This window comes from Crotalus tigris, unplaced genomic scaffold (assembly GCF_016545835.1).
Source record: "Crotalus tigris isolate CLP2741 ecotype Arizona unplaced genomic scaffold, ASM1654583v1 scf7180000017987.690289119674:8195010, whole genome shotgun sequence".
Lineage (NCBI taxonomy): Eukaryota > Metazoa > Chordata > Lepidosauria > Squamata > Viperidae > Crotalus > Crotalus tigris.
Window position 1 is genome coordinate 2,280,888 of NW_024096758.1, and position 19,334 is coordinate 2,300,221.

General features: G+C 37.0%; 1 protein-coding gene across 6 annotated transcripts in view; it reads right to left on the bottom strand.

The window, feature by feature from the left end:
- NCOA1 (nuclear receptor coactivator 1) overlaps nucleotides 1-19,334 on the bottom strand; it is a 329,445-nt gene that overhangs the window by 130,817 nt on the left and 179,294 nt on the right. The window contains exon 1 of one of the 6 annotated variants that reach the window (XM_039345938.1): nucleotides 10,667-10,925. The exons of the other annotated variants lie outside the window; for them this stretch is intronic. The gene's annotated coding sequence lies outside the window, so the exon portion shown is untranslated. Of the gene's footprint in view, nucleotides 1-10,666; nucleotides 10,926-19,334 lie in introns of those variants that run through there. 6 annotated transcript variants of the gene reach the window in all.

Below are 19,334 nucleotides of genomic sequence, written 5' to 3' on the forward strand. Positions count from 1 at the left end.
GTTGGAGGAAAACTCTGTTCCACAACACCAATGCAGGTCCACAATTGTCTCTATTAGGAATACTTCCATTTTAGAGTGTAATTGCAACACAGGGGACATTTACTTCCAGATGCATTGCTACACAGGAGGGGAAAGGTTAACTGCTTATTTACTAAATTCTGCTGAATCTTTGAAAAATCATATGCACATATGATCACTATTAGCAGTTTAGGCTTTAAAAATGTCTCTATTAGACCTAAAAGAGGCATTATATAGTTCCCAAGGCATTTTCAGCAAGGCAGCATATATTTATTTGTGTGAAAGAGAGAGCACCTGAATGAATGAACAGCTTGTGTGGCATTAGAAATGCATGTCGGGAGCTACTTGTCCACAGTGGGTAACCCCAGCTGCTGATGGCATGCATAAAATATTCTTGTTTCAAGCCAACTTGACCCTTGGTTTAAAATAGTCTTCCCATATTTAATCTGGTAATACTTTTAATTTCTCCTCTTGTCTTTAATAGACTATCCCATATTTTCCTTCTATTTCTCTGCTTTTCTCCATTCTAAATGCATTGTAAAAGACACATACACAATTTCACTGATTTCTGCTTCTTTTCCATAGCTCTCTACTTTTGGCTTATTGGATGATATCAAGCAGTGAGAACATTATTCTATTTCAAAGCATGCAACGGAGAACATATATTCTGACAATCTTCAACATAACATCTGGGAGCAAAAGAACTTGTTGCTGCTTCCTTTAAATTTTCTGCCAGGTAGGTATTTTATGATTACACACTATGGCAAAATAATAAAATTTATTGTCATTGTATGTGTATACACAGTGTACACATACAACGAAATTTACGTGACACCCAAAGACCAGGTCCCACACACATAATCCCCAAACACAAAGAGGACAAAGTGCAACTACTACTATAGAAATAGCAACTTATTTCAATCTTCTTGCTTTTGGGGATATATGGTATTTCAAGGTTTTTCTCTCTCAAATTTATCAATTCTTGATTTTAGACTTGGAAATCACAGCCAAGGATGATAGAACTCAATTGCTAATAACAGCCTGTCTAATCCATCACTTTAGTTTTTTTAAAAAAATCTTGAATCTACCATAGGAGGTCTGATCATACCTGCAACATATTCCAGTGGCAAGTTGGAACAGAAACATGGGGCTAGAACAGTGATGGAGAACCTTTTAGAGACTGAGTGCCCAAACTGCAACCCAAAACCCACTTATGTATTGTTGGGTGCTGGGTGAGCGTGGCCCATTGGGTGGGTGTGGCTTCGGTTGTAACGGCAGATGGGGTGGGGCTAAAAAATTCAATCAGTGAATTGCAACTTTGCGAGATCTTTTTTTTCTCACGAGAAGTTGAAATTGATTGATTGAACCTTTTTTTTTTTGCACATGGTGCTGGAGGCCTAAAACCTAGTTGAAGGTCTAGGACTGGGGCGACAGTGCGCGTGCCCACAGAGAGGCCTCTGTGTGCCACCCTTGCCATAGGTTCGCCACCACAGGGCTAGAACATACAACTATAAAACAAGCAAGACATGAGAAAGTTGTCACAGCATCTGCCACCTACTTCATAGCAGCTGCTTGGGAAAGCAAACTGCAGCAATTCTCAGACCCTGATCTCCAAATATTCTCAAGACAAAGGAAATTATCTAACTGACCTTTGGCTTCAGTAGCATCAATAGCAAACCTTGGTAACAGCATCACATAAATAACATGACTTATTTGCACACCAATGTTATGATGCAAGCATATTGGTCTTGGTATTTGTGCCATCACATGTGATGTTATCACATGTTTTACCATATGTGTCAGCCCCATACAATATGCCCTTCTTTGCCACAATCCTCTGGCTATTTGAAATTGTAACTCTATGCCAGCTCATTACATCATTACTATTAACACCATGACATTTTCATTCCAATATAAATTGACTCCAGCCCTTGATGGTATCAACTTTTGATTATCCAAATATGTTTTTAATGTTATTTGGATAAGTGATGTGGCACACTATCTGAAAGAAGAATTCACACTTGTTCCTCTTCTGGTAAGAACTGAATGTAACCATGGCAACTACTGGCAAGCACTGCCATTTTCCCTCAGATTACTTTTTGGATATTATATTGCATCATCAGAGCAGTTATTAAATTTGATAAGAAATTTAGGACTAACCAGTGTTGTTCTCTCCCTTCCCTTTTCCTTAATCATCTAAATGAAATATCTAGAAAAAATACATCCATGATGTCCACTGCATTAACAGGATATATCAATGCATCAAAAGTTACATGTTAGCCCCCCCAGAAAGAAAAAGGCAAGTGTGTGGAGTAGGGTGAACACAAAGCTATGAGTGACTCACATTATGAAGGTACAAAAATCATAGGGGCACACAATGGAGAGGGGCCCCAGCAATTGCCTCTCCTTCACTCTGCAATGTGTTGAGGTTCAGAAATGAGATAGGGAAAGTGGTTATTTACCAGAACGTATAAATAGATTGTATAATTATCAAGCTTCAGATGTTTTATTTTGTTAGCTTCTTAGAACATGGTAGATGGAAACTGAAAAACTACAAAAAGAACCCGAGTAACAGAAAACTAAACAGGTAACATGTTCGGGAAGTACAAGTGAGTTCCACTCACACTTTTGTGGGTATTTGCTAATTCAGAACTGTAAATAAATTATACATCTGCTTTAGGGATAGGACTTCAAGCAAAAAAGAGTACCAAAGTGCAAGTGCATGAGGGGCAGCTGTCATTTCACTTCCATGTGTCCATGATGTCCCCTCTTGTTGGAGAAAACTAGCAAGAGTTGCTTCAAAACTTTCTGCATGTATCAATACTGTAATGAGCAGAAAAATCCATTTCTTTGGTTGTCACCATTTAGCAATCCCTTAGAGCAACATGTCAAACACAAGGCCCGGGGGCCGGATGTGGGCTGCAAAGTGGTTTCATGTGGCCCGCAAAGCCATCCTGAAAACAGTGAGGGAACGGCCCCCGCTGCCTTGGCCCTGCCCCAGGCCGGCCAGGAACCAATGTACTATTTTATGGTGGCCATCTATACTGAAATGCATTCAGTCTTAGCTCCACAAGGCCGTCTAGAAACAGCGAGGAACCAGCCCCTGCCGCGTCGGCCCCACCCCCTGGGTGCATGCTGGGGAGGTGTCACCCTTTGTGAGGAATGAAGAAATGGACCATGCCTTGGCACTTGCCCTGGTCCCATCCCCTTCTGCCAGAGACCCTCAGATCTGTCTTACTCCTGCCCAGGCCCCCACAGGCACTCTTGACACGAACGATGTAGAGCTGGCCATGCCCACCCAGTAGGCCACACCCACCTGCCCCCCCAATGGCAACGGCAATGCTGATGCAGCCCTCAATGAAATTGAGTTTGACACCCCTGCCTTAGAGTATCTGTAGTTTTCATGACTTCAAGCACTGCCTAGGAGTTTCAGCTGAAAACCCTTTTAAAGAACTTGGAATCTATTATTTCAAGCCTAAGCAATGTTGTGATAGACCATCACTCACACACTGTGGCAGCTTGGATGGGTGAAGGAAAGAGAATTATCTGTACTTAGCTGAATTGAATGAGAGCTTGTTTGAGCTCCTGTAGTTATAGAACCTAAGAAAGCTCAGAAGTAGAATTGATTGTTCTTAACTTGATGCAATTATCCCAATTTCATATGTACCTAGCTTTAAAAGAAATTGGTAAAATGCAAATAATAGCTGTGAAATCCACAGATTAGTGACAAATGGAGATACTTTGGAAGCTAAGAACCTGGGTGAGTTGAATACAAATTAAGCTAAGTTTCATGTGCCATTTGTTCCGGATTCTTACTTACTGATACTGCCGTATAGATCCATATCTATGGGTATGGGGGTGAGGGTGGGAAAATAATTTTGGAAAGACCAATTTCTAAACAGAGACTTTGCTCTGTCTGTTATTCCTGACCTGGGAACCATATTCCATATCATGTATGTTTGGCAGAACTCCTTCAAACATGTTCCATAAGTATACATTTGCAACCAGGCAGATTCTGATAAGTCAAAAAAAAATTACCTAAACAGGGTTCCAGGATTTATATAGTAAAATACCTATATTAGTATTGTATTTTTTCTTTTATTTTTAATAAACATTGTCATGTAACCAAATGAACATAAATCCAAGATAGATAGAAAAAAATATAGAAAAATAAAAAAAATCTACTAAAAAAGTAAGTAAATAGGCAACTTCAGTACATTTACAAATTTACTATATATTTTAAGACCATATTATGGTCTATTGCTATGGAGAATTAGGGTTAGGGTTAGGGTTATGGGTGATGAAACCATTTGATATATAAATAAATAAATCATAAAATCCATACAAATTTGACAGAATGGAGGTTCCTGCCTTTGATGTCTCGTTATTTTAAGGTGACTTTTTTCTGATGAGTAGAGACTTTTTAATCCATTCTTCAGCTGTTACAATGATCAGATGAACATCTGATTAAGAAAATGAGTGCAAGAAGTCTTCAACTAATTTCTATAACTAAGTGAGATATTTGTTAAGTGAATTTTGCCCCATTTTATGACCTTTCATGCCACAGTAGTAAAGTAAATCTGGCTTCCCCATTGATTTTGCTTGTCAGAAGGTCACAAAATGGGATCACGTGACCCTGAGACCCTGTGATAAACATAGATCAATTGCCAAGCATCTGAATTTTGATCATGTGACCATGGGGATGCTGCAAGGGTCATGTGAAAAATGGTCATAAGTCACTTTTTTCAGTGCTGTTGTAACTTTGAACGGTCATTAAATGAACTGTTGTAAGCTGAGGATTACCTGTAATGGCTAACTGTCTATTTCTGTATTGTGCTCCCACACTGACTTCCTGCAGACTGTTTGTTGCTACATCCCACATTGTGTACCCAGCTGTCTAGATGGTCTTTGGGGCATTAATGCTGACTGCACTAGGGAGGAATATGAAGAAAACATCTCTTAGTTTCCTTACATTAACTTTTAAAATTCGAAATTAACAGATAGGCCCAAAAATCTCAAGAAAGGGGGCATTCCCATCATTTATTTACCGAGTTTCAAAACTTTATCCAAATGTGAAGTGGTTCACTGAAACTAATAGAAAAAAGAGAAAGAAGAACTGAATGCATCCACTCAATGTTAGCAGCTTATTCTGCATGTAAATCTGCTAATGTATATTTTCTGGAATTGGTGGGCTACATAAAAACATATGCCATAAGTCTTTCTTACAGTTGATCAATTTTTTGTATTAAATGTTATATTAAATTCCAAAGGCTTATAGCCACTAACACCAGGTAGCACTGTCTTCAACACCAGGAGATCATCTATATTACATATCTATAGCACACTGTTGAACCCAAAGGGTTCTAAGCTGAGCTGCTACTTTGCATGAAGATCATCCCAGGTTAAATCTCTAATCAGAAAGACCTCAGCAACAGGACTGGAGAAGATATTTATTGGAGACTTTAGAGTGTTTCTAGGCAACAAGGGATTTTTTCTAGTTCTGCTCATTATTTTTATGGTAAGAGCACTTTGGTTTAGAAAAAATGCATTATTTTTATTTCTAACTGAATAATTAAGATGAAAATGAATCAAGATGATGTATCTATCCTATCTATCTATCTATCTATCTATCTATCTATCTATCTATCTATCTATCTATCGCTATCAACTTTATATGGCCATCCATCTCAAAGAAAGTGACTCTGAGTGATGTACAATAATCCAATAAAACAATGTTTTGTTCAATATAAGTTAAATAGGATTTTAACCACACTTTTTTTAATATATAAGGAAAGTTATGAGGAAAGATTTTAATATATAAGGAAAGTTATGAGCAAAGACATATTTTATTGGATATGTCTTTTAATAATGGGCTGAGTTTGTATTTCAGTGCTTACACTAAAATTACAAATTCAAGCTTTTTATTATTTTCTGTTAAATAACATTGTTTTCCTGTTCGACTGAAAGCAAAAGTGTCAAAAAGCAACATATTACCAAATGTTTCCCCCTCAAATGCTACATGTTAGTCTACAGTGCATTGTATTCTGTTTCCAAAATATATACTCATGTTTCAAGGTGACATTTGCTACCATTTCTAGATTCTACAAAAGCAGTCATAATACATTCTCCATACATTATAGCAGCAGCACATATAAAAAATGGGCTTCAGTAAATTAAATAGTAATACCTACATTTACAGGAGCACTTTAAAATGTTCATTTCCCATATACCCAATAATCTATAGAAAAACAAATCAGGCTAGTATAATTATTCCTGGTTGGATCTGAATTTGACACAACAGCAATTTGTTGAAGGACGCAGAACAATTCAAACCAAAGACAAGATTGCAATTAAAAGATTTCATGATTTGCAGCTCTTTCTCATAACAATGTTCTTATATTAATTCTATAATCTTAAATTACTTATTTTAATTTAATAAAACATCTACTAATAATAGATGAGGGCTATTAACTAATTCTAATTTTATCAGGGGAAAGCAAATTCTAGATTGGTAAGATTTTCTAATCAGTATCTCAGCTGATATGTTTGATAGCTGTGCTTCATTCTTTCAACATTATATAGAAAGGAAAAGATTAACACTTCCTTGCTACCCAGAAATCTGAACAGTTGTGCAGATGTACAATTTTATGGCAATCCAACAGTCCTCAATGAGGATTTGCTAGTTGTGCAGGTAAAGGTAATTATTGGAATCCTTCCTTATATTTGATTCTAATTTAATTTCCATCAGAGAGGATCAATTAATTCTCAGATGGATACTCAAGTTCCTATATATGGGAAGGGGGAGGCTGAATTCTCAAACGGACATTTGGGTACAGTTGTCTTAGAACTGCATGACCCTCAAAGGTGTTTGTATGCTAATATCCAATTAAATATGCATTTCTATTCTCCAATTAGTTATGTGCAACTGCAAAAGATAACCAAAACTCTACACAGCAATGTACAGGCTAAGACAAGAAACAAAACAATCAGTTTTGTTTGATGCTTTCCAAAATGAGGTATAGATATATTCTTGTTAATCTAAATTTGCTACTCTTTCCTTTGGGTTTATGTATCAAAAGCAAGGCATCAAAAGGTGCTGTGCCTAATTCTGCACAGGCATTTGCCATATGCTCCAACATAAATACAAAACTGGGTTGCTGCTATAAAGTAGATCAATTGAAGAATGGTTTTGCTGGGAGGGTAGACAGGAGGTGAGATCAGAAGAGGCGCCTATAAACTGAAAAGCTATACAGAAAAGAGGATATATGGGACAATGTGCTGACTAGCCACAGATATCTGAGACGAAGAGGATGAAAGCAAAGCAGTAAATCTACTGAAATAAAGGGATATTTCTGCACATTCCTGTTCTAGAACCAAGTGATGCTGACAATTCTCAAGCACTTAGGGAGAACAAATGGATATAATGGTTGATCATTACAGGCAAGCATACTCCTAATCTTCTATATGTTAACAGTCAGAAACTGCTATTATGAAATTCAGACTTGTTTCAAACCAACTACTCTTGAATCACAAGACATCAGGGACAGGTTCATACAAAACATTTAACTTTGATGCTGTGTCTTCAGAGTGTTCATATTGTACTAAATCATAAACAAATTTAACTACCTAACCATGCCACAACAAAATGAAAGTAATCAATCTTAGCATGTTGTTCAAATACAGCTGCTAGGTTAATAACAATAATCGAACAACCTCATCAGAAAGCATATGCTTCAGCAAATCACAGAACTAAAAGATATGGCCTTGTTTATGCTACACATTCAGGATGGCATCATGAGACAAAAAATCTATCAGTTAAATGTGCAATGTATAGAAAGCGTGTTGTTTTAAAAGAATGCCGTACACTGCATATATTTTATTTACTTATATACAGATAAAACATATTTCTCTATTTTTCTCTTTGTTCTTACTCCAAAACTATTGCATCTTCTTCAGCAGCTCAGGTTGGATGCTAGTCATAGAAATAAGCACATTGCATGGGGTTGTAGAGACAATTTACTGCCATCATTCTTCACAACAGACCCAGGCAAACTTACGGAGACCTGGAAATTTCTCTTACTGTACTCAAAGCAGTTCCCTGGGATAACCAGACATCCAATTGATTCCATTTGAAATACAGACCTGATTTAGAAGAGACTGGGGCATGTCTGGGTACATCTCTATTTTATCAAAAGGTCTCAATTTTCCTTACAAGTTTTATTTTAGGTTATTTTCCCATTTATTTACAAAACATGCGGGTTTCAAATCAGAGCAATAAAAAGAGCTGCCTAACTATAATCACCCCATCTTTCTCAAAACAAACAAACTTATTGTTATTTTGAAAGTCTTTCAAAAATAAACAAAAAACACAGTTTCAGATGGCCAGGGAAATTAAGTGACAAAGTCAAATGCTTTGTGCGGAGAAAGAAGTTCTGTAAGAGAGGAAAATGAAATAATAAAACAAAATGTCTTTATAATGTTAACAAGCGCCACAGCTAAAAAGCCCTATTTTGCAGCTCTGAGAATTTCAATCTCTGAAGATAAGGAGGGAAATGGAGCAGAACTTGGTTTCAGAACCTGAGAGATTACAGACATAGATTCAGGGTGTCTCCCTCTTTCTTTTTATACTTCATGTCCACTTTCCATTTATCTACAAACATAGCAGTTTAATAGGGTGATGCTTTGGATAGATTTGGAAAAAAAGAAGAACCTTCTTTAATCTATTATTTCTTTAGTTAAAAATAATTCTCTTGGCAGAGGTGATGTTAAGAATAGACTGTTCTGGGGTAGAAGGAGACATATCAGGAAATTCAGTACGTTTAGAGTCATTAAATTATCTCTCTTTCCCCAGCAAATCTTAGTGCTAACATCTGTGCTTTCCATTTAAATACAGATTTGTTCTTCCACCCAGAATTGTGTGCTTTTGTTTTTTTCTCTTATACCAAGAATGGATATACTGTATTCAACTACCCATACACAACTAAAAGTTGACGCTGTGTGCTAAGCTAAAGGTATGAAGGGTGTACTTTAAGTTCAGATATTGCTGTATTTCCCCCAAAACATCTGCTCAAATAAACAAGGCATTGCCCATTCTGGAATATGCACAATGATGTAACTTCTTCAAAAAGAAACTCTGTCTCCCACCCCCAATTCCATCACTGAAACAGGATCAGCAACAAGGTGATCATATCATATACCTATACCAGATTAAAAAAAAGCAGAGGACTAAATATGATATAAATTTTAAGATCATCAAACAACATATAGATTACATTATCTTACTACACATTGCACTATTAACAAATCATGTATTACCAATTGAACTGGACATACCCATCGAGAACTACATTCTACATCATAACAACACAAATTTAATACAAAAGTAAATCTCTTTCCACACAAGCTAAATGCTATATTTAACACCTGTATTAATGCATGATATCAGACTGCAGGTACTCATGGTTCAAAATTTGAAAGAAATTATTACAATAATGCAGCTATATCCATGCATCCACTTTCTTTGCATGCTGCATAGCAACTCATGTACAGACACTTGCATTTATTCTGTTTTTCTGATATGTGGCCCTCTGTCAGAGTAGCATAATGCAAATAGTGTAACATCAGCTGTAACAGACTTGTTCACAATGTTTGTAAGCCATACGATGCCATCTTGAGCCACAAATAACATTATTGATAACATATTCTGGATGCCGTTGAAAGCCACTGAAATAATTCTTCTCATTCTTGTTGTCTTCCCTTTCTTTTTTTTTCCTTGTCCCTTTTTTCTGGGCTTTCAAAATTTGCCCATGGAATCTCTGAAGAGTTAAATCAGATCAGGAAGTCTCCCAATCTTCACAGCAACATTGCAATCTTGATGATAAATCAGCAGCAAATCAATTTCCCTCAGAGGAAAATTTTTCCCTTTTCTTTTGTATATATGATTGCTTGCTAGGAGGAAAGCTGAAATAATTAACTTTCGGTTGTTCTTGCATTTGCTGCTTTTACTGTTTGTCAATGATTAGTGACTATTAAGCAATGAGCATATTTTCCCACAACAGCTCTTGTCTTCCCTTTCCCTTCAGAGACCTTCTCCACCTTTCAACAAAAAAGTACACCTATTCTGCTACCCACTGAGAGGACCACTGCCAAGTATGAACAATTTAATCCTATACACACCCATTTTCAAGGTCATTAATGAAATTCACAAGTTCTTGCTTAAATACATTATCCAAATCCTACCCAGCATTACTGTATGCAAAATATCCAGTATCTCTAAGAGGAAGGGTGGATGAGATGGGGAAAGGCATGGCAAAACACTGAAGGAACAAGTAGTTAGCAAAGTTCAAGCTATACTAAATTTAAGTTCAAGTGCTGAAGGTATTCGAGCCTCCTGCATTGGATAAATTTAATCTATGTAAAAGTCAAACAAAACATTAGCTTTGATTTACACAAATCAACAGAGATAACGGGCAGCAGAGGACCCTCTTTCTTTTCCAGTCAATGAAAGGTGCCTAGAAATAGGACATGTCTTGCTGCCGAAAAACCAACACTCAAAGCTGCAATACGCAGGAGAAAGCATAAGCAACAACATACTATACAGCTTCAATGCCTAAAAGAGTACTCTCTGTGCAAAAAACAGCCTCCTTACCTGGCTAATCTCCAGTTCAAGGCAAACGTGTTCCTGAATTATGCAGCAACAACCTGATGACTAACATGCTTCCTTTGCAAGCCTCTCTCCCCCACCCCCAGCTCCATGTGCTCTTGGCTGTTTGGAATACATTGGGGTGTGTGTACTCTGTGCTGCACACTGTTGCGACAGGCAAAAGATTCAGCAACAGAGCTGAGCTGCTTTTCGATTCCCACACCAGCTGACTGGGTAATTAAACTAAACACATGCCGCCAGAGCCACTCAAATTCAGCGGCGCTCTGGGATCCCTGGTGCCACCTGGCAGACTATCCAAGCTCAAGGGAACACAGCAGATACACCTCCTGGAAAACAATACTCAGAAGCCAAGCACTAGGAGTAAGCAGATAGCGAATGCACTTCCGTGCCTGAAAGTAGATGTATAAACACAGGAGAACTAGAAGATGAGCAAAGCAAATCCATTTAATGCTGACACAGTATCTCTGAGCACCCAAAAGAAAATGCAAAATACTTTGCTGAAAGATGGGCCGAGAATTGCTTACAGAGACATCCACATTTTTGTATGAGTTCATAACATAATCACTTAGCAGTTTCCATACTGCATGGCACATTCACAAGTACCAGAGGGAGCTAGTTTGATCTAGTGGTTAAGGCACCAGGCTAGAAAGAGGAGACCATGAGTTCAAGTTCTGCCTTAGCCATGAAAGTCAGCTGGATGATTTTGGGCTAGTCACTCTCTCTCAGCCCAGTTCAGCTCACAGAGGGTTGTTGTTGTTGTGGGGAAATAGGAGGAGGGAGGGGTGTTGGATATACTCACTGCCTTGAATTATTTGTAAAAAATAATAAAGGTGGGTTACAAACTAACAAATAAAACAAAATTATGGCACCTATGCCTGGCTTGTGCAAATTACTGAGAATCAGCATCAAAGGCTGCCACCAGCACCAGCTTGTTTGACTTGCTACTTTACTTTAAATCTCACAGTTCTATTGTGTTTTTTACATGTTGCAAATGGTTTCTAAGAAATGTGTTTGAGCAGGACAGAAATAAGAAGTATAAATAAAATCATAAATAACACATTAAAGGATTCTTGGAATTGGACTAGTAGTAGAGTTCATATAGGTCAGTGTTTCTCAGAGTTGGGCTTAAAGATGTGCGGGCTTCAATTCTGAGAATTCTCTAGCCAGAATTCTATCATTAACTCTAGCTAGGGAATTCTGGGAGTTGAAATCCACATCTTAAAGTTGAGAAACACTGATAGACGCAAAGGACACAGTTGGTCACTCAGATTCCACAACAATACAGTGTCTCCACTCTATTTTTAGCATCCAAATAACTTTATAATATAAGTCTATATAAATTCTACAAACAAAGTATTTTATATAAAACATAATTTACTTAGGGTCTTAAATGAAGTAATAGCCATTAGTCTAACTGGAGCAGAGCAGTAAGAAAAACTCATAAATACCGATAATGGATTTTTAACACATTATAATTGTTAATTGATAAGGTACTTATCTGTCTCATGTGCACTATGTGTTGGCATAATTAACGTTTTCCTCTCCACCTCACCCCAATTTTAATCCTGCATCAGTCTAGCTACTTTATGCATCTGATAAAGTGAGCAACAGCACATGAAAGCTTATTTTTTTAAATAAAACTTGTTAATTAGAAAAAGTGCTACTGTATTCCTGATCTTTTTTTTTGCCACCATGGATTACAATTTCTTCCTATAGTGCTCAGTTTTAAATCTTAATAATGGAAACTAAGCTGATATGATAATTTAACAATGACAGCTAACCGGAAACATTCAGGTTCAGAAGTAATATATCCCTAAATGCCAACTACTAGAGGGTTGACAAGAGTTTTCTTTGTATACTTCCTGGAATTATATAACTGACACCAAAATGCATGACCAGACTGATTTCTAAAATGTAAAAGAAGCCCCGCTGAATCAGACAAAAAATGTCCACTAAATCCACTATACAGTGGCCAATGAAACTATTCTAAGAAGCTCTCAAATAAAACATCAATGCAACTGTGCTTTAGACAAGGTGAATTTTATATATGGTCTGATAACTGTTAGCATAGCTGACTTTAATATACCTCAGAAACTTATATTTCAAAATATTGAAATGAATACTCTACCTGAGGTTCAGTATATGGAGGACACAACCGAGACACTACTTAAATTATATTGGATTAAATAACATTTGCGTTGTGTCTTCCATATAGCAAATCCCAGGTAGGACTTCCATTGTAACATTTTGTAGCAATGGAGGTTTCTGTGGTATATTAAGGTCAACTATAATTAAATAATGCTGGACAGAGTCTGTTTGATAAAGTGTATAAGACATCAGGCTAGAAACAGAACTGACAGAACTGATTTGACATGCGTCTTGAGATCTGCCAAGCTTGGTCCCCTGGCTGATAACACCCTCAGCATACTTCTTCTGCTAAATCTGATGGGATGGGCAGATATAATCAGAGAAAGGTGGTCCTTCAAATAACTTGGCCCCATGCCACGAATTCTTCAATCTGCCTGTGTTTGCATGTTAGCTATATAGTGTTGTGCCTAGGAAACAATCAGACAAGAAAGGGGAAAGCCCCCAGGGATTTAATAGTCAGAGGAACTTAGGAAGGATCCGTCCTAATTTATCAGGTGGGTAGAAATGGCTATGGAAAATGTATACCTTCAAACTTGCAAGGTTCTGTTAATGTAGCTTTAAAATGAAGTAGAATTAGCTCATCTAGTCATGTTTCCTATCTGGTTTACATAGGAAAGCTGAGATCAATCCGACTAATGCCTGTAGCAGCTTCAGATAGCCAATAGGAGCAGGGCAGAACCCAGCTTCTGACCATGTCATCACTAGTATAGTTCTGGATGCATTTTATATCATTTTTTACAGCAAAATGTGTTATATGAGAAGAGGACAAACTTCACTTCTAAACTGGAACAGCTAAATTTGAATCTACAGTGCCCTTGTAATGAGCTGGAGATAAAATAACAGCAGCATCATGGGGACTTGATACAGAAAAACAATGAGGCATCTTCTTGATGCAGTTAGCTGGATGAAAAGAAAAGCCCTAAATTAGAAATTATACTTTAGCCAATAAAGTCTTTTGTGGGCAATTCAAATTGTTGATTTGTATTTAACTGGTAATCAACTACTATTCTAAGCTCTTTGACACAAGTACTATTTGGAAGTTACATACCTATAAATCATTGTATCTATGCATTTATTTTATTTTCTATATAAAGAACTTTGGACTGTCTGTATTAAATTTCATTGCTATTTTCATCCACTTCCCTAACCTATCGAAGAAATTGTACTTGTCTCTTATCTCATTTGTATGTTTCTGCAGAAATTTCTTTGGTGGTGAATTGCATTCCAGCATTCAGAAAGAATTTCAAATACCACGTAACAACTGGAATTTGATCTATATGATGGTTTGGGAAGTGCAAAGTAGATGAGATCGTATTAAAATATGAATTTTTTGTTTTCTTATTTTGTGGCACTCAGCAATTTACTCTGGATAGAATTCAGTATGCACAACTCTGGGTTGACCTGAGACTGCTATTGAGAACTTCAGTCTTAGACACTATCAATCAAGGAGTGTGGACAGCAAACTTTCCATTATGGTCAAGTGGACAATTAATGCAGTAATCTTCCCACATCTACTAATTTCATTTGTAGAAGGTTACAGAGTCTTATTTATTTACACTGTCATGCTACTGATCTAGTCCCGTTTCTCCCCCCCCCGCCCAAATACCAACCATTTTTCATGGTCTCTTTAGTTCTAACCCAATTTATTTACTAAATTTGCTAGTACCTTGCACAAGCAAATCTGATGTTCTATTCCTGAATTGCAGCCCTTCCCCCAAATAAGCTACTCATTCTTTCTCTCCAGACTTTGTAATACACATATGATATGCATGGCCCTTCCTCAAACAGAGATATTTTTTCTTTTTCCTCTAAAACATTCAAGTTGTTGTTCAATTGTTAATTCGTGTCCTACTCTTTGTGATCACATGGACCATACCACACCAAGCTCCCCAGTCCTCCCCTGTGTCTCAGAGTTTGCCCAAATTTATGTTCTTTGTGACATCTAGCCATCTTTCCTCTCCCCTTCTTCTTTTGCCTTCACTCTTTCCCAACATCAGGGTCTTCGCCAGTGTCCTCTCTTTTCATTAGATGGACAAAGAATGTGAGCTTCAGTTTTAGAGAACATTAAAGATAGTCCAGTATTTCACGTATGACAGACACGGAGATAAAATATGAAATGAAGTGAGCTGTAAGAATATGACAAAACTGTTCTAAACACCAGTGCTCCGTTGCAAAAGGAAAAGTGTTGTCCCTAAACGTGGGCTTTGAGGAGCAACATTTTGTTTTGTTTGATTTTGCTGTGTACAAGATTTTAGTCTGTGCTGTCCATAATTTGATCTTTTAATCTGTTTTTTTTCTATTTTTGCCCACTGCCCAGAGTCAATTGTAGTCAGGCAGCTAATATATTTAAATAAATAAAAGCATCTCCTAATGAAATTGGGCTGTTTAAATAAGACAGCTTTTTCCCCCCAAGTTGTCATGCTACCTTCAATGCAAGACTTCTAATATTAAAGCAATTTTGTTCTACCTCTCAGGTAAAAAGCTCCCACAGCAATGCCAGTTTGCAATCACAGAGTCATGAAATCCAAAGGAAAAGGGAGGAAGAAAAGAAAACATGATTGTGGTAGTTGGTTCGTAAGTCAAATGCCAATCTATGTATCTATCAGGTTTGCATCTTCTCTGGGTTTCGTATGGCCTCTTTTTTTTTTTTTGAAGTATTGTTTTTCTTTGCATTCTTTTGTTTTGGACTAAATTATTTATTCTGTAGGATTCTATACAAGTTCTCCTATTTTTACTTAAATCAAAGAACAACTATGGGAAATATAATCTTAAGCAATTAAAGATTGGTGGTAAAAAGTAAGCATTGGCTTAGAAAAAAAACTGCATTTCCATCCAGGGGGACCATAGTTCCTTAAGAGCTTGGGTTATTCACAAAGTTGCTGTATTTTTCTTTGGGCTGAGAACAACAGTCACTAGAGTTAACAACACTGCTGTTTACAGTTGATCAACCTGGAATGAAAAAACAGCCAGATAAGAGTCCCAAAAGGAACAACATTCATTCAACTCACTTACGTCTTCTATAATATGTAAACAGTTTGAAACTATTATTGCTAGCAATTATAGTTAGCAATGTTGTTCAGCATGTAATCAGATATAAAGAAGTAGCCAACAGTGTGTTCCAAGTTATGTAAATTGCAGAAAAATATAATATTCAAATATTCAAATCACAGAGCTACAATACTTTTAGATTCAAATCCATTTGGATTGAAGTAAATTCAAATTTCAAAACTGAAACCAACTGTCTGCACAAACTATACTGGCTAAGCTTTCTCTCAAATGCCTATCTATCCTTGGAAAAAATGCAAAACTTAATCAACTGTAGCTTAGTACTGTACTTCAATGCTTCTGGAGCATCAAATATTTCAATTCAAACAAATAAATAACATGAAGGAAGAACTGATCTACCCAAACAGTAAATCTACTTTTCAAAACCTTGTATGTTATCATATAAATAGCAATTAATGGCCAAAGATCACTGTTCAAAACTATCTTAGCATGCTCAGCAAAACTCATTCTGAATTCTGACCTAAACATTTGCTAGATATGTGTTATCTTTCAAACTATAATTGAAACTGTTTGTATACATAACTTTGATGAAACAGATCTGGAAACAAGACCCACCAGATGCTTCTTTCTAGAGATAAACATATAAGTGAACATTCTGGAGATAATTATAAATACAGATAGACAAATTCACATATAACATGAGATATATGGCAATAATCTCATTCCATCTCGGAACACTGCTATCTCTTATCTATTGAAAAAGCAATAAACAGATATCATAACAATCTTAGCCATTTCTTTAACAAGTAAAGCAAGAGGAATGGCTTAAAAGATGGATTCCATTTGAAGAATGCAGTGAAATATCACTTCTTCATTCTTTCCAAGCTTCTTTTCATTTAATATACATTCTGCTACAGGACTCTATTTACTGGATAATTCTCTTCAATTTCATAGATTCTGAATAAATGAAATATACCTTATTAAACAGCACAAATCATATTTTTCTTTCTTATATGTCAGTTATAAAATAAAATTGCAGTAGAAAAAGAAATTTTAATTCCCTGTATCAACAAGTTATGCCCACATGATAAGAATATAACTACAGTATTTAGTAACAGTATAATCATGACTGTTCATACTATTTTATCAGACATATTTTCATTTCTTTTAAGAACTTTTCCTTCACTGGACGCCAAAAGATTCACAAGGTGTCTTTCATAAACCTAAAAAAGGCAGACCAGCACCTATCAATGGTTATTTGGAGAATCAATTAAAAATTCCCATTTCACACTGTATCATACCAATTCATTATGGAATAAGCTTTCTCACTAATATACCTCATAATTTTACCCAAATATTCTACAGATATGGATACACATTTTTGAGTTTTAACTATTTCTCCCCTTTTCTGCACTTTGCATTATTTTTACTATAGTACTGACTATAGTACTAGTATATACTATAGTACAGGCATATCAACCTTCTGGCCCCTGGGCCAGATGCGTCATGCCGAAGTGGCACCCACCCCATTGCCAGCAATGGGAAAAAAGTCCCAATACATTGTGTCACGAGTTTGACATGCCTGCTAAAGTATATACTATAGTATTATAGTCATCAAAGCACTGCACAAAATTGCATATTGTCCTCTTATTCCAACCGTCAATAAAAGATTCCTTGCATACTACTTGCACTGCTGGGATGTTTACTAAAGCTACAACTGGCTATTCATACATAAACTTATACATAAACTCCACAAGGACAACTGGAACTCTAGTGTCAGGCTATAATATGAAAGTCTGACCAAGATTCTCTCCCCAATCATCAGTTTCATTTTTATATCCATCTCCCCTGCATATCCATCTCCCTTGCAGGTCTCAGAAAAAATGAAAAATTGATCATAGTATCTGGTTTTTATTTCACTAAGAATCAGTTGTGGAGATGGAAAGCATATTCTGTTTAGTAGTTTAAACAATTAAATTAGAATTCTAGAACATGTGAAATAACACATATTGTCTCTATGCATCTAAATCAGTGATTCTCAACGTTGGCCCAGCCCACACTGGTTGAGAAATATTGATCTAGACCAGGGGTATCAAACTCAATTTCACTGAGTGCCACATCAGCATTGCGGTTGCTCTGGGGGGGGGCTGGGTAGGTGGGGCCAGAGTGGGTGCAGTCTACTGGGTGGGTGTGGAGTGGGTGTGGCTACTGGTGGGTGTGGCCAGATCTATGTCATTCGTGTCAAGGGTGCCAATGGGGGCCTAGGCAGGAGTGGGACAGATCTGAGGGTCTCTGGCAGAAGGGGGTGGGACTGGGGCAAGTGCCAAGGCATGGTCCACCGGGGCAAGTGCCAAGATGGCCACCACAAAATTGTACATTGGCTCCCGGCTGGCCTGGACCAGGGCCAAGGCAGCAGGGGCCGTTCCCTCACTGTTTCCAGGATGGCTTCGCGGGCCACATGAAACCATTTTGCGGGCTGCATCTGGCCCCCGGGCCTTGTGTTTGATATGTCTGATCTAGACAGTGTTCTTCCTTCATTCAACAGGAGCAAGGAATACAGGATATACCACATACCTGCAACTACAGTGCTGTCTGTTTCTTTCAATGCTGTCAAATAAAATATATTTAAACCCCTGAAATTCCACTCCAGAATCGAATGGCAGGCCAAGGGCTCAAAAACTGAGCAGAGGAATGTATAGATACCAAAGTTGTACAAAAGTTCAGATTTTACTCTCCTTGTTTTGCCATGAATACTGATTAAGTATCAAAACTTTACAAACCAAGAAAACAGAAGGGACCAGGTTTTTTCCCTATAGTTCCTTGTTTAAAAAAAATCCCCTAACTTTCTTGGTTCTTAATTACCCATTCACCTGATAACAATGAAGAGACAAAGAATTGCAGAAAGAAAGACTGCCAAGGATACAGACCTTTGAAATAATCACTCTGTTATTGAAATGGCATTTTGCCTAGATAAAAACATGTTTGGTAGTTTGCTTGAAGTACCAAAAGCAAACTGGAAATGTTTTCCCTTGACCAAATTGCTGTTGTACCTGGCTATAATCTACCTAATGAATGACCGAGCTTTTGTCATTTATAATGTAATGAGAAATGGAGGGAGAGTGCTAAGATTTGCAAAAATAAAATAACTCCTACTGCTTTATTCCAACTCTAATCCCACGGTGGTGACAGAAATGCTATTTAATTGCTAGCTGAAATATTTTAGGATTTTAAAATATGTATATGGTGCTTAATGAATCTACTCAGTGCCTATTAATAAATCTTTTATTTCTTTTTTAAAAACCATAACTGCAGAGAGTAAATCTAATTGATTGCTCATTTATATTTTGATTTTTAATTTTCACTATTCATTGGCAGAGAACTTGATGACTGTGATTTACTTAAACATACTTTTAAAGATTACAAACAACTTCATGCAGTATATTAATATTATAGAACAGAGCTGGAAGGGACCTTGGAGGTCTTCTAGTCCAGCCCCCCG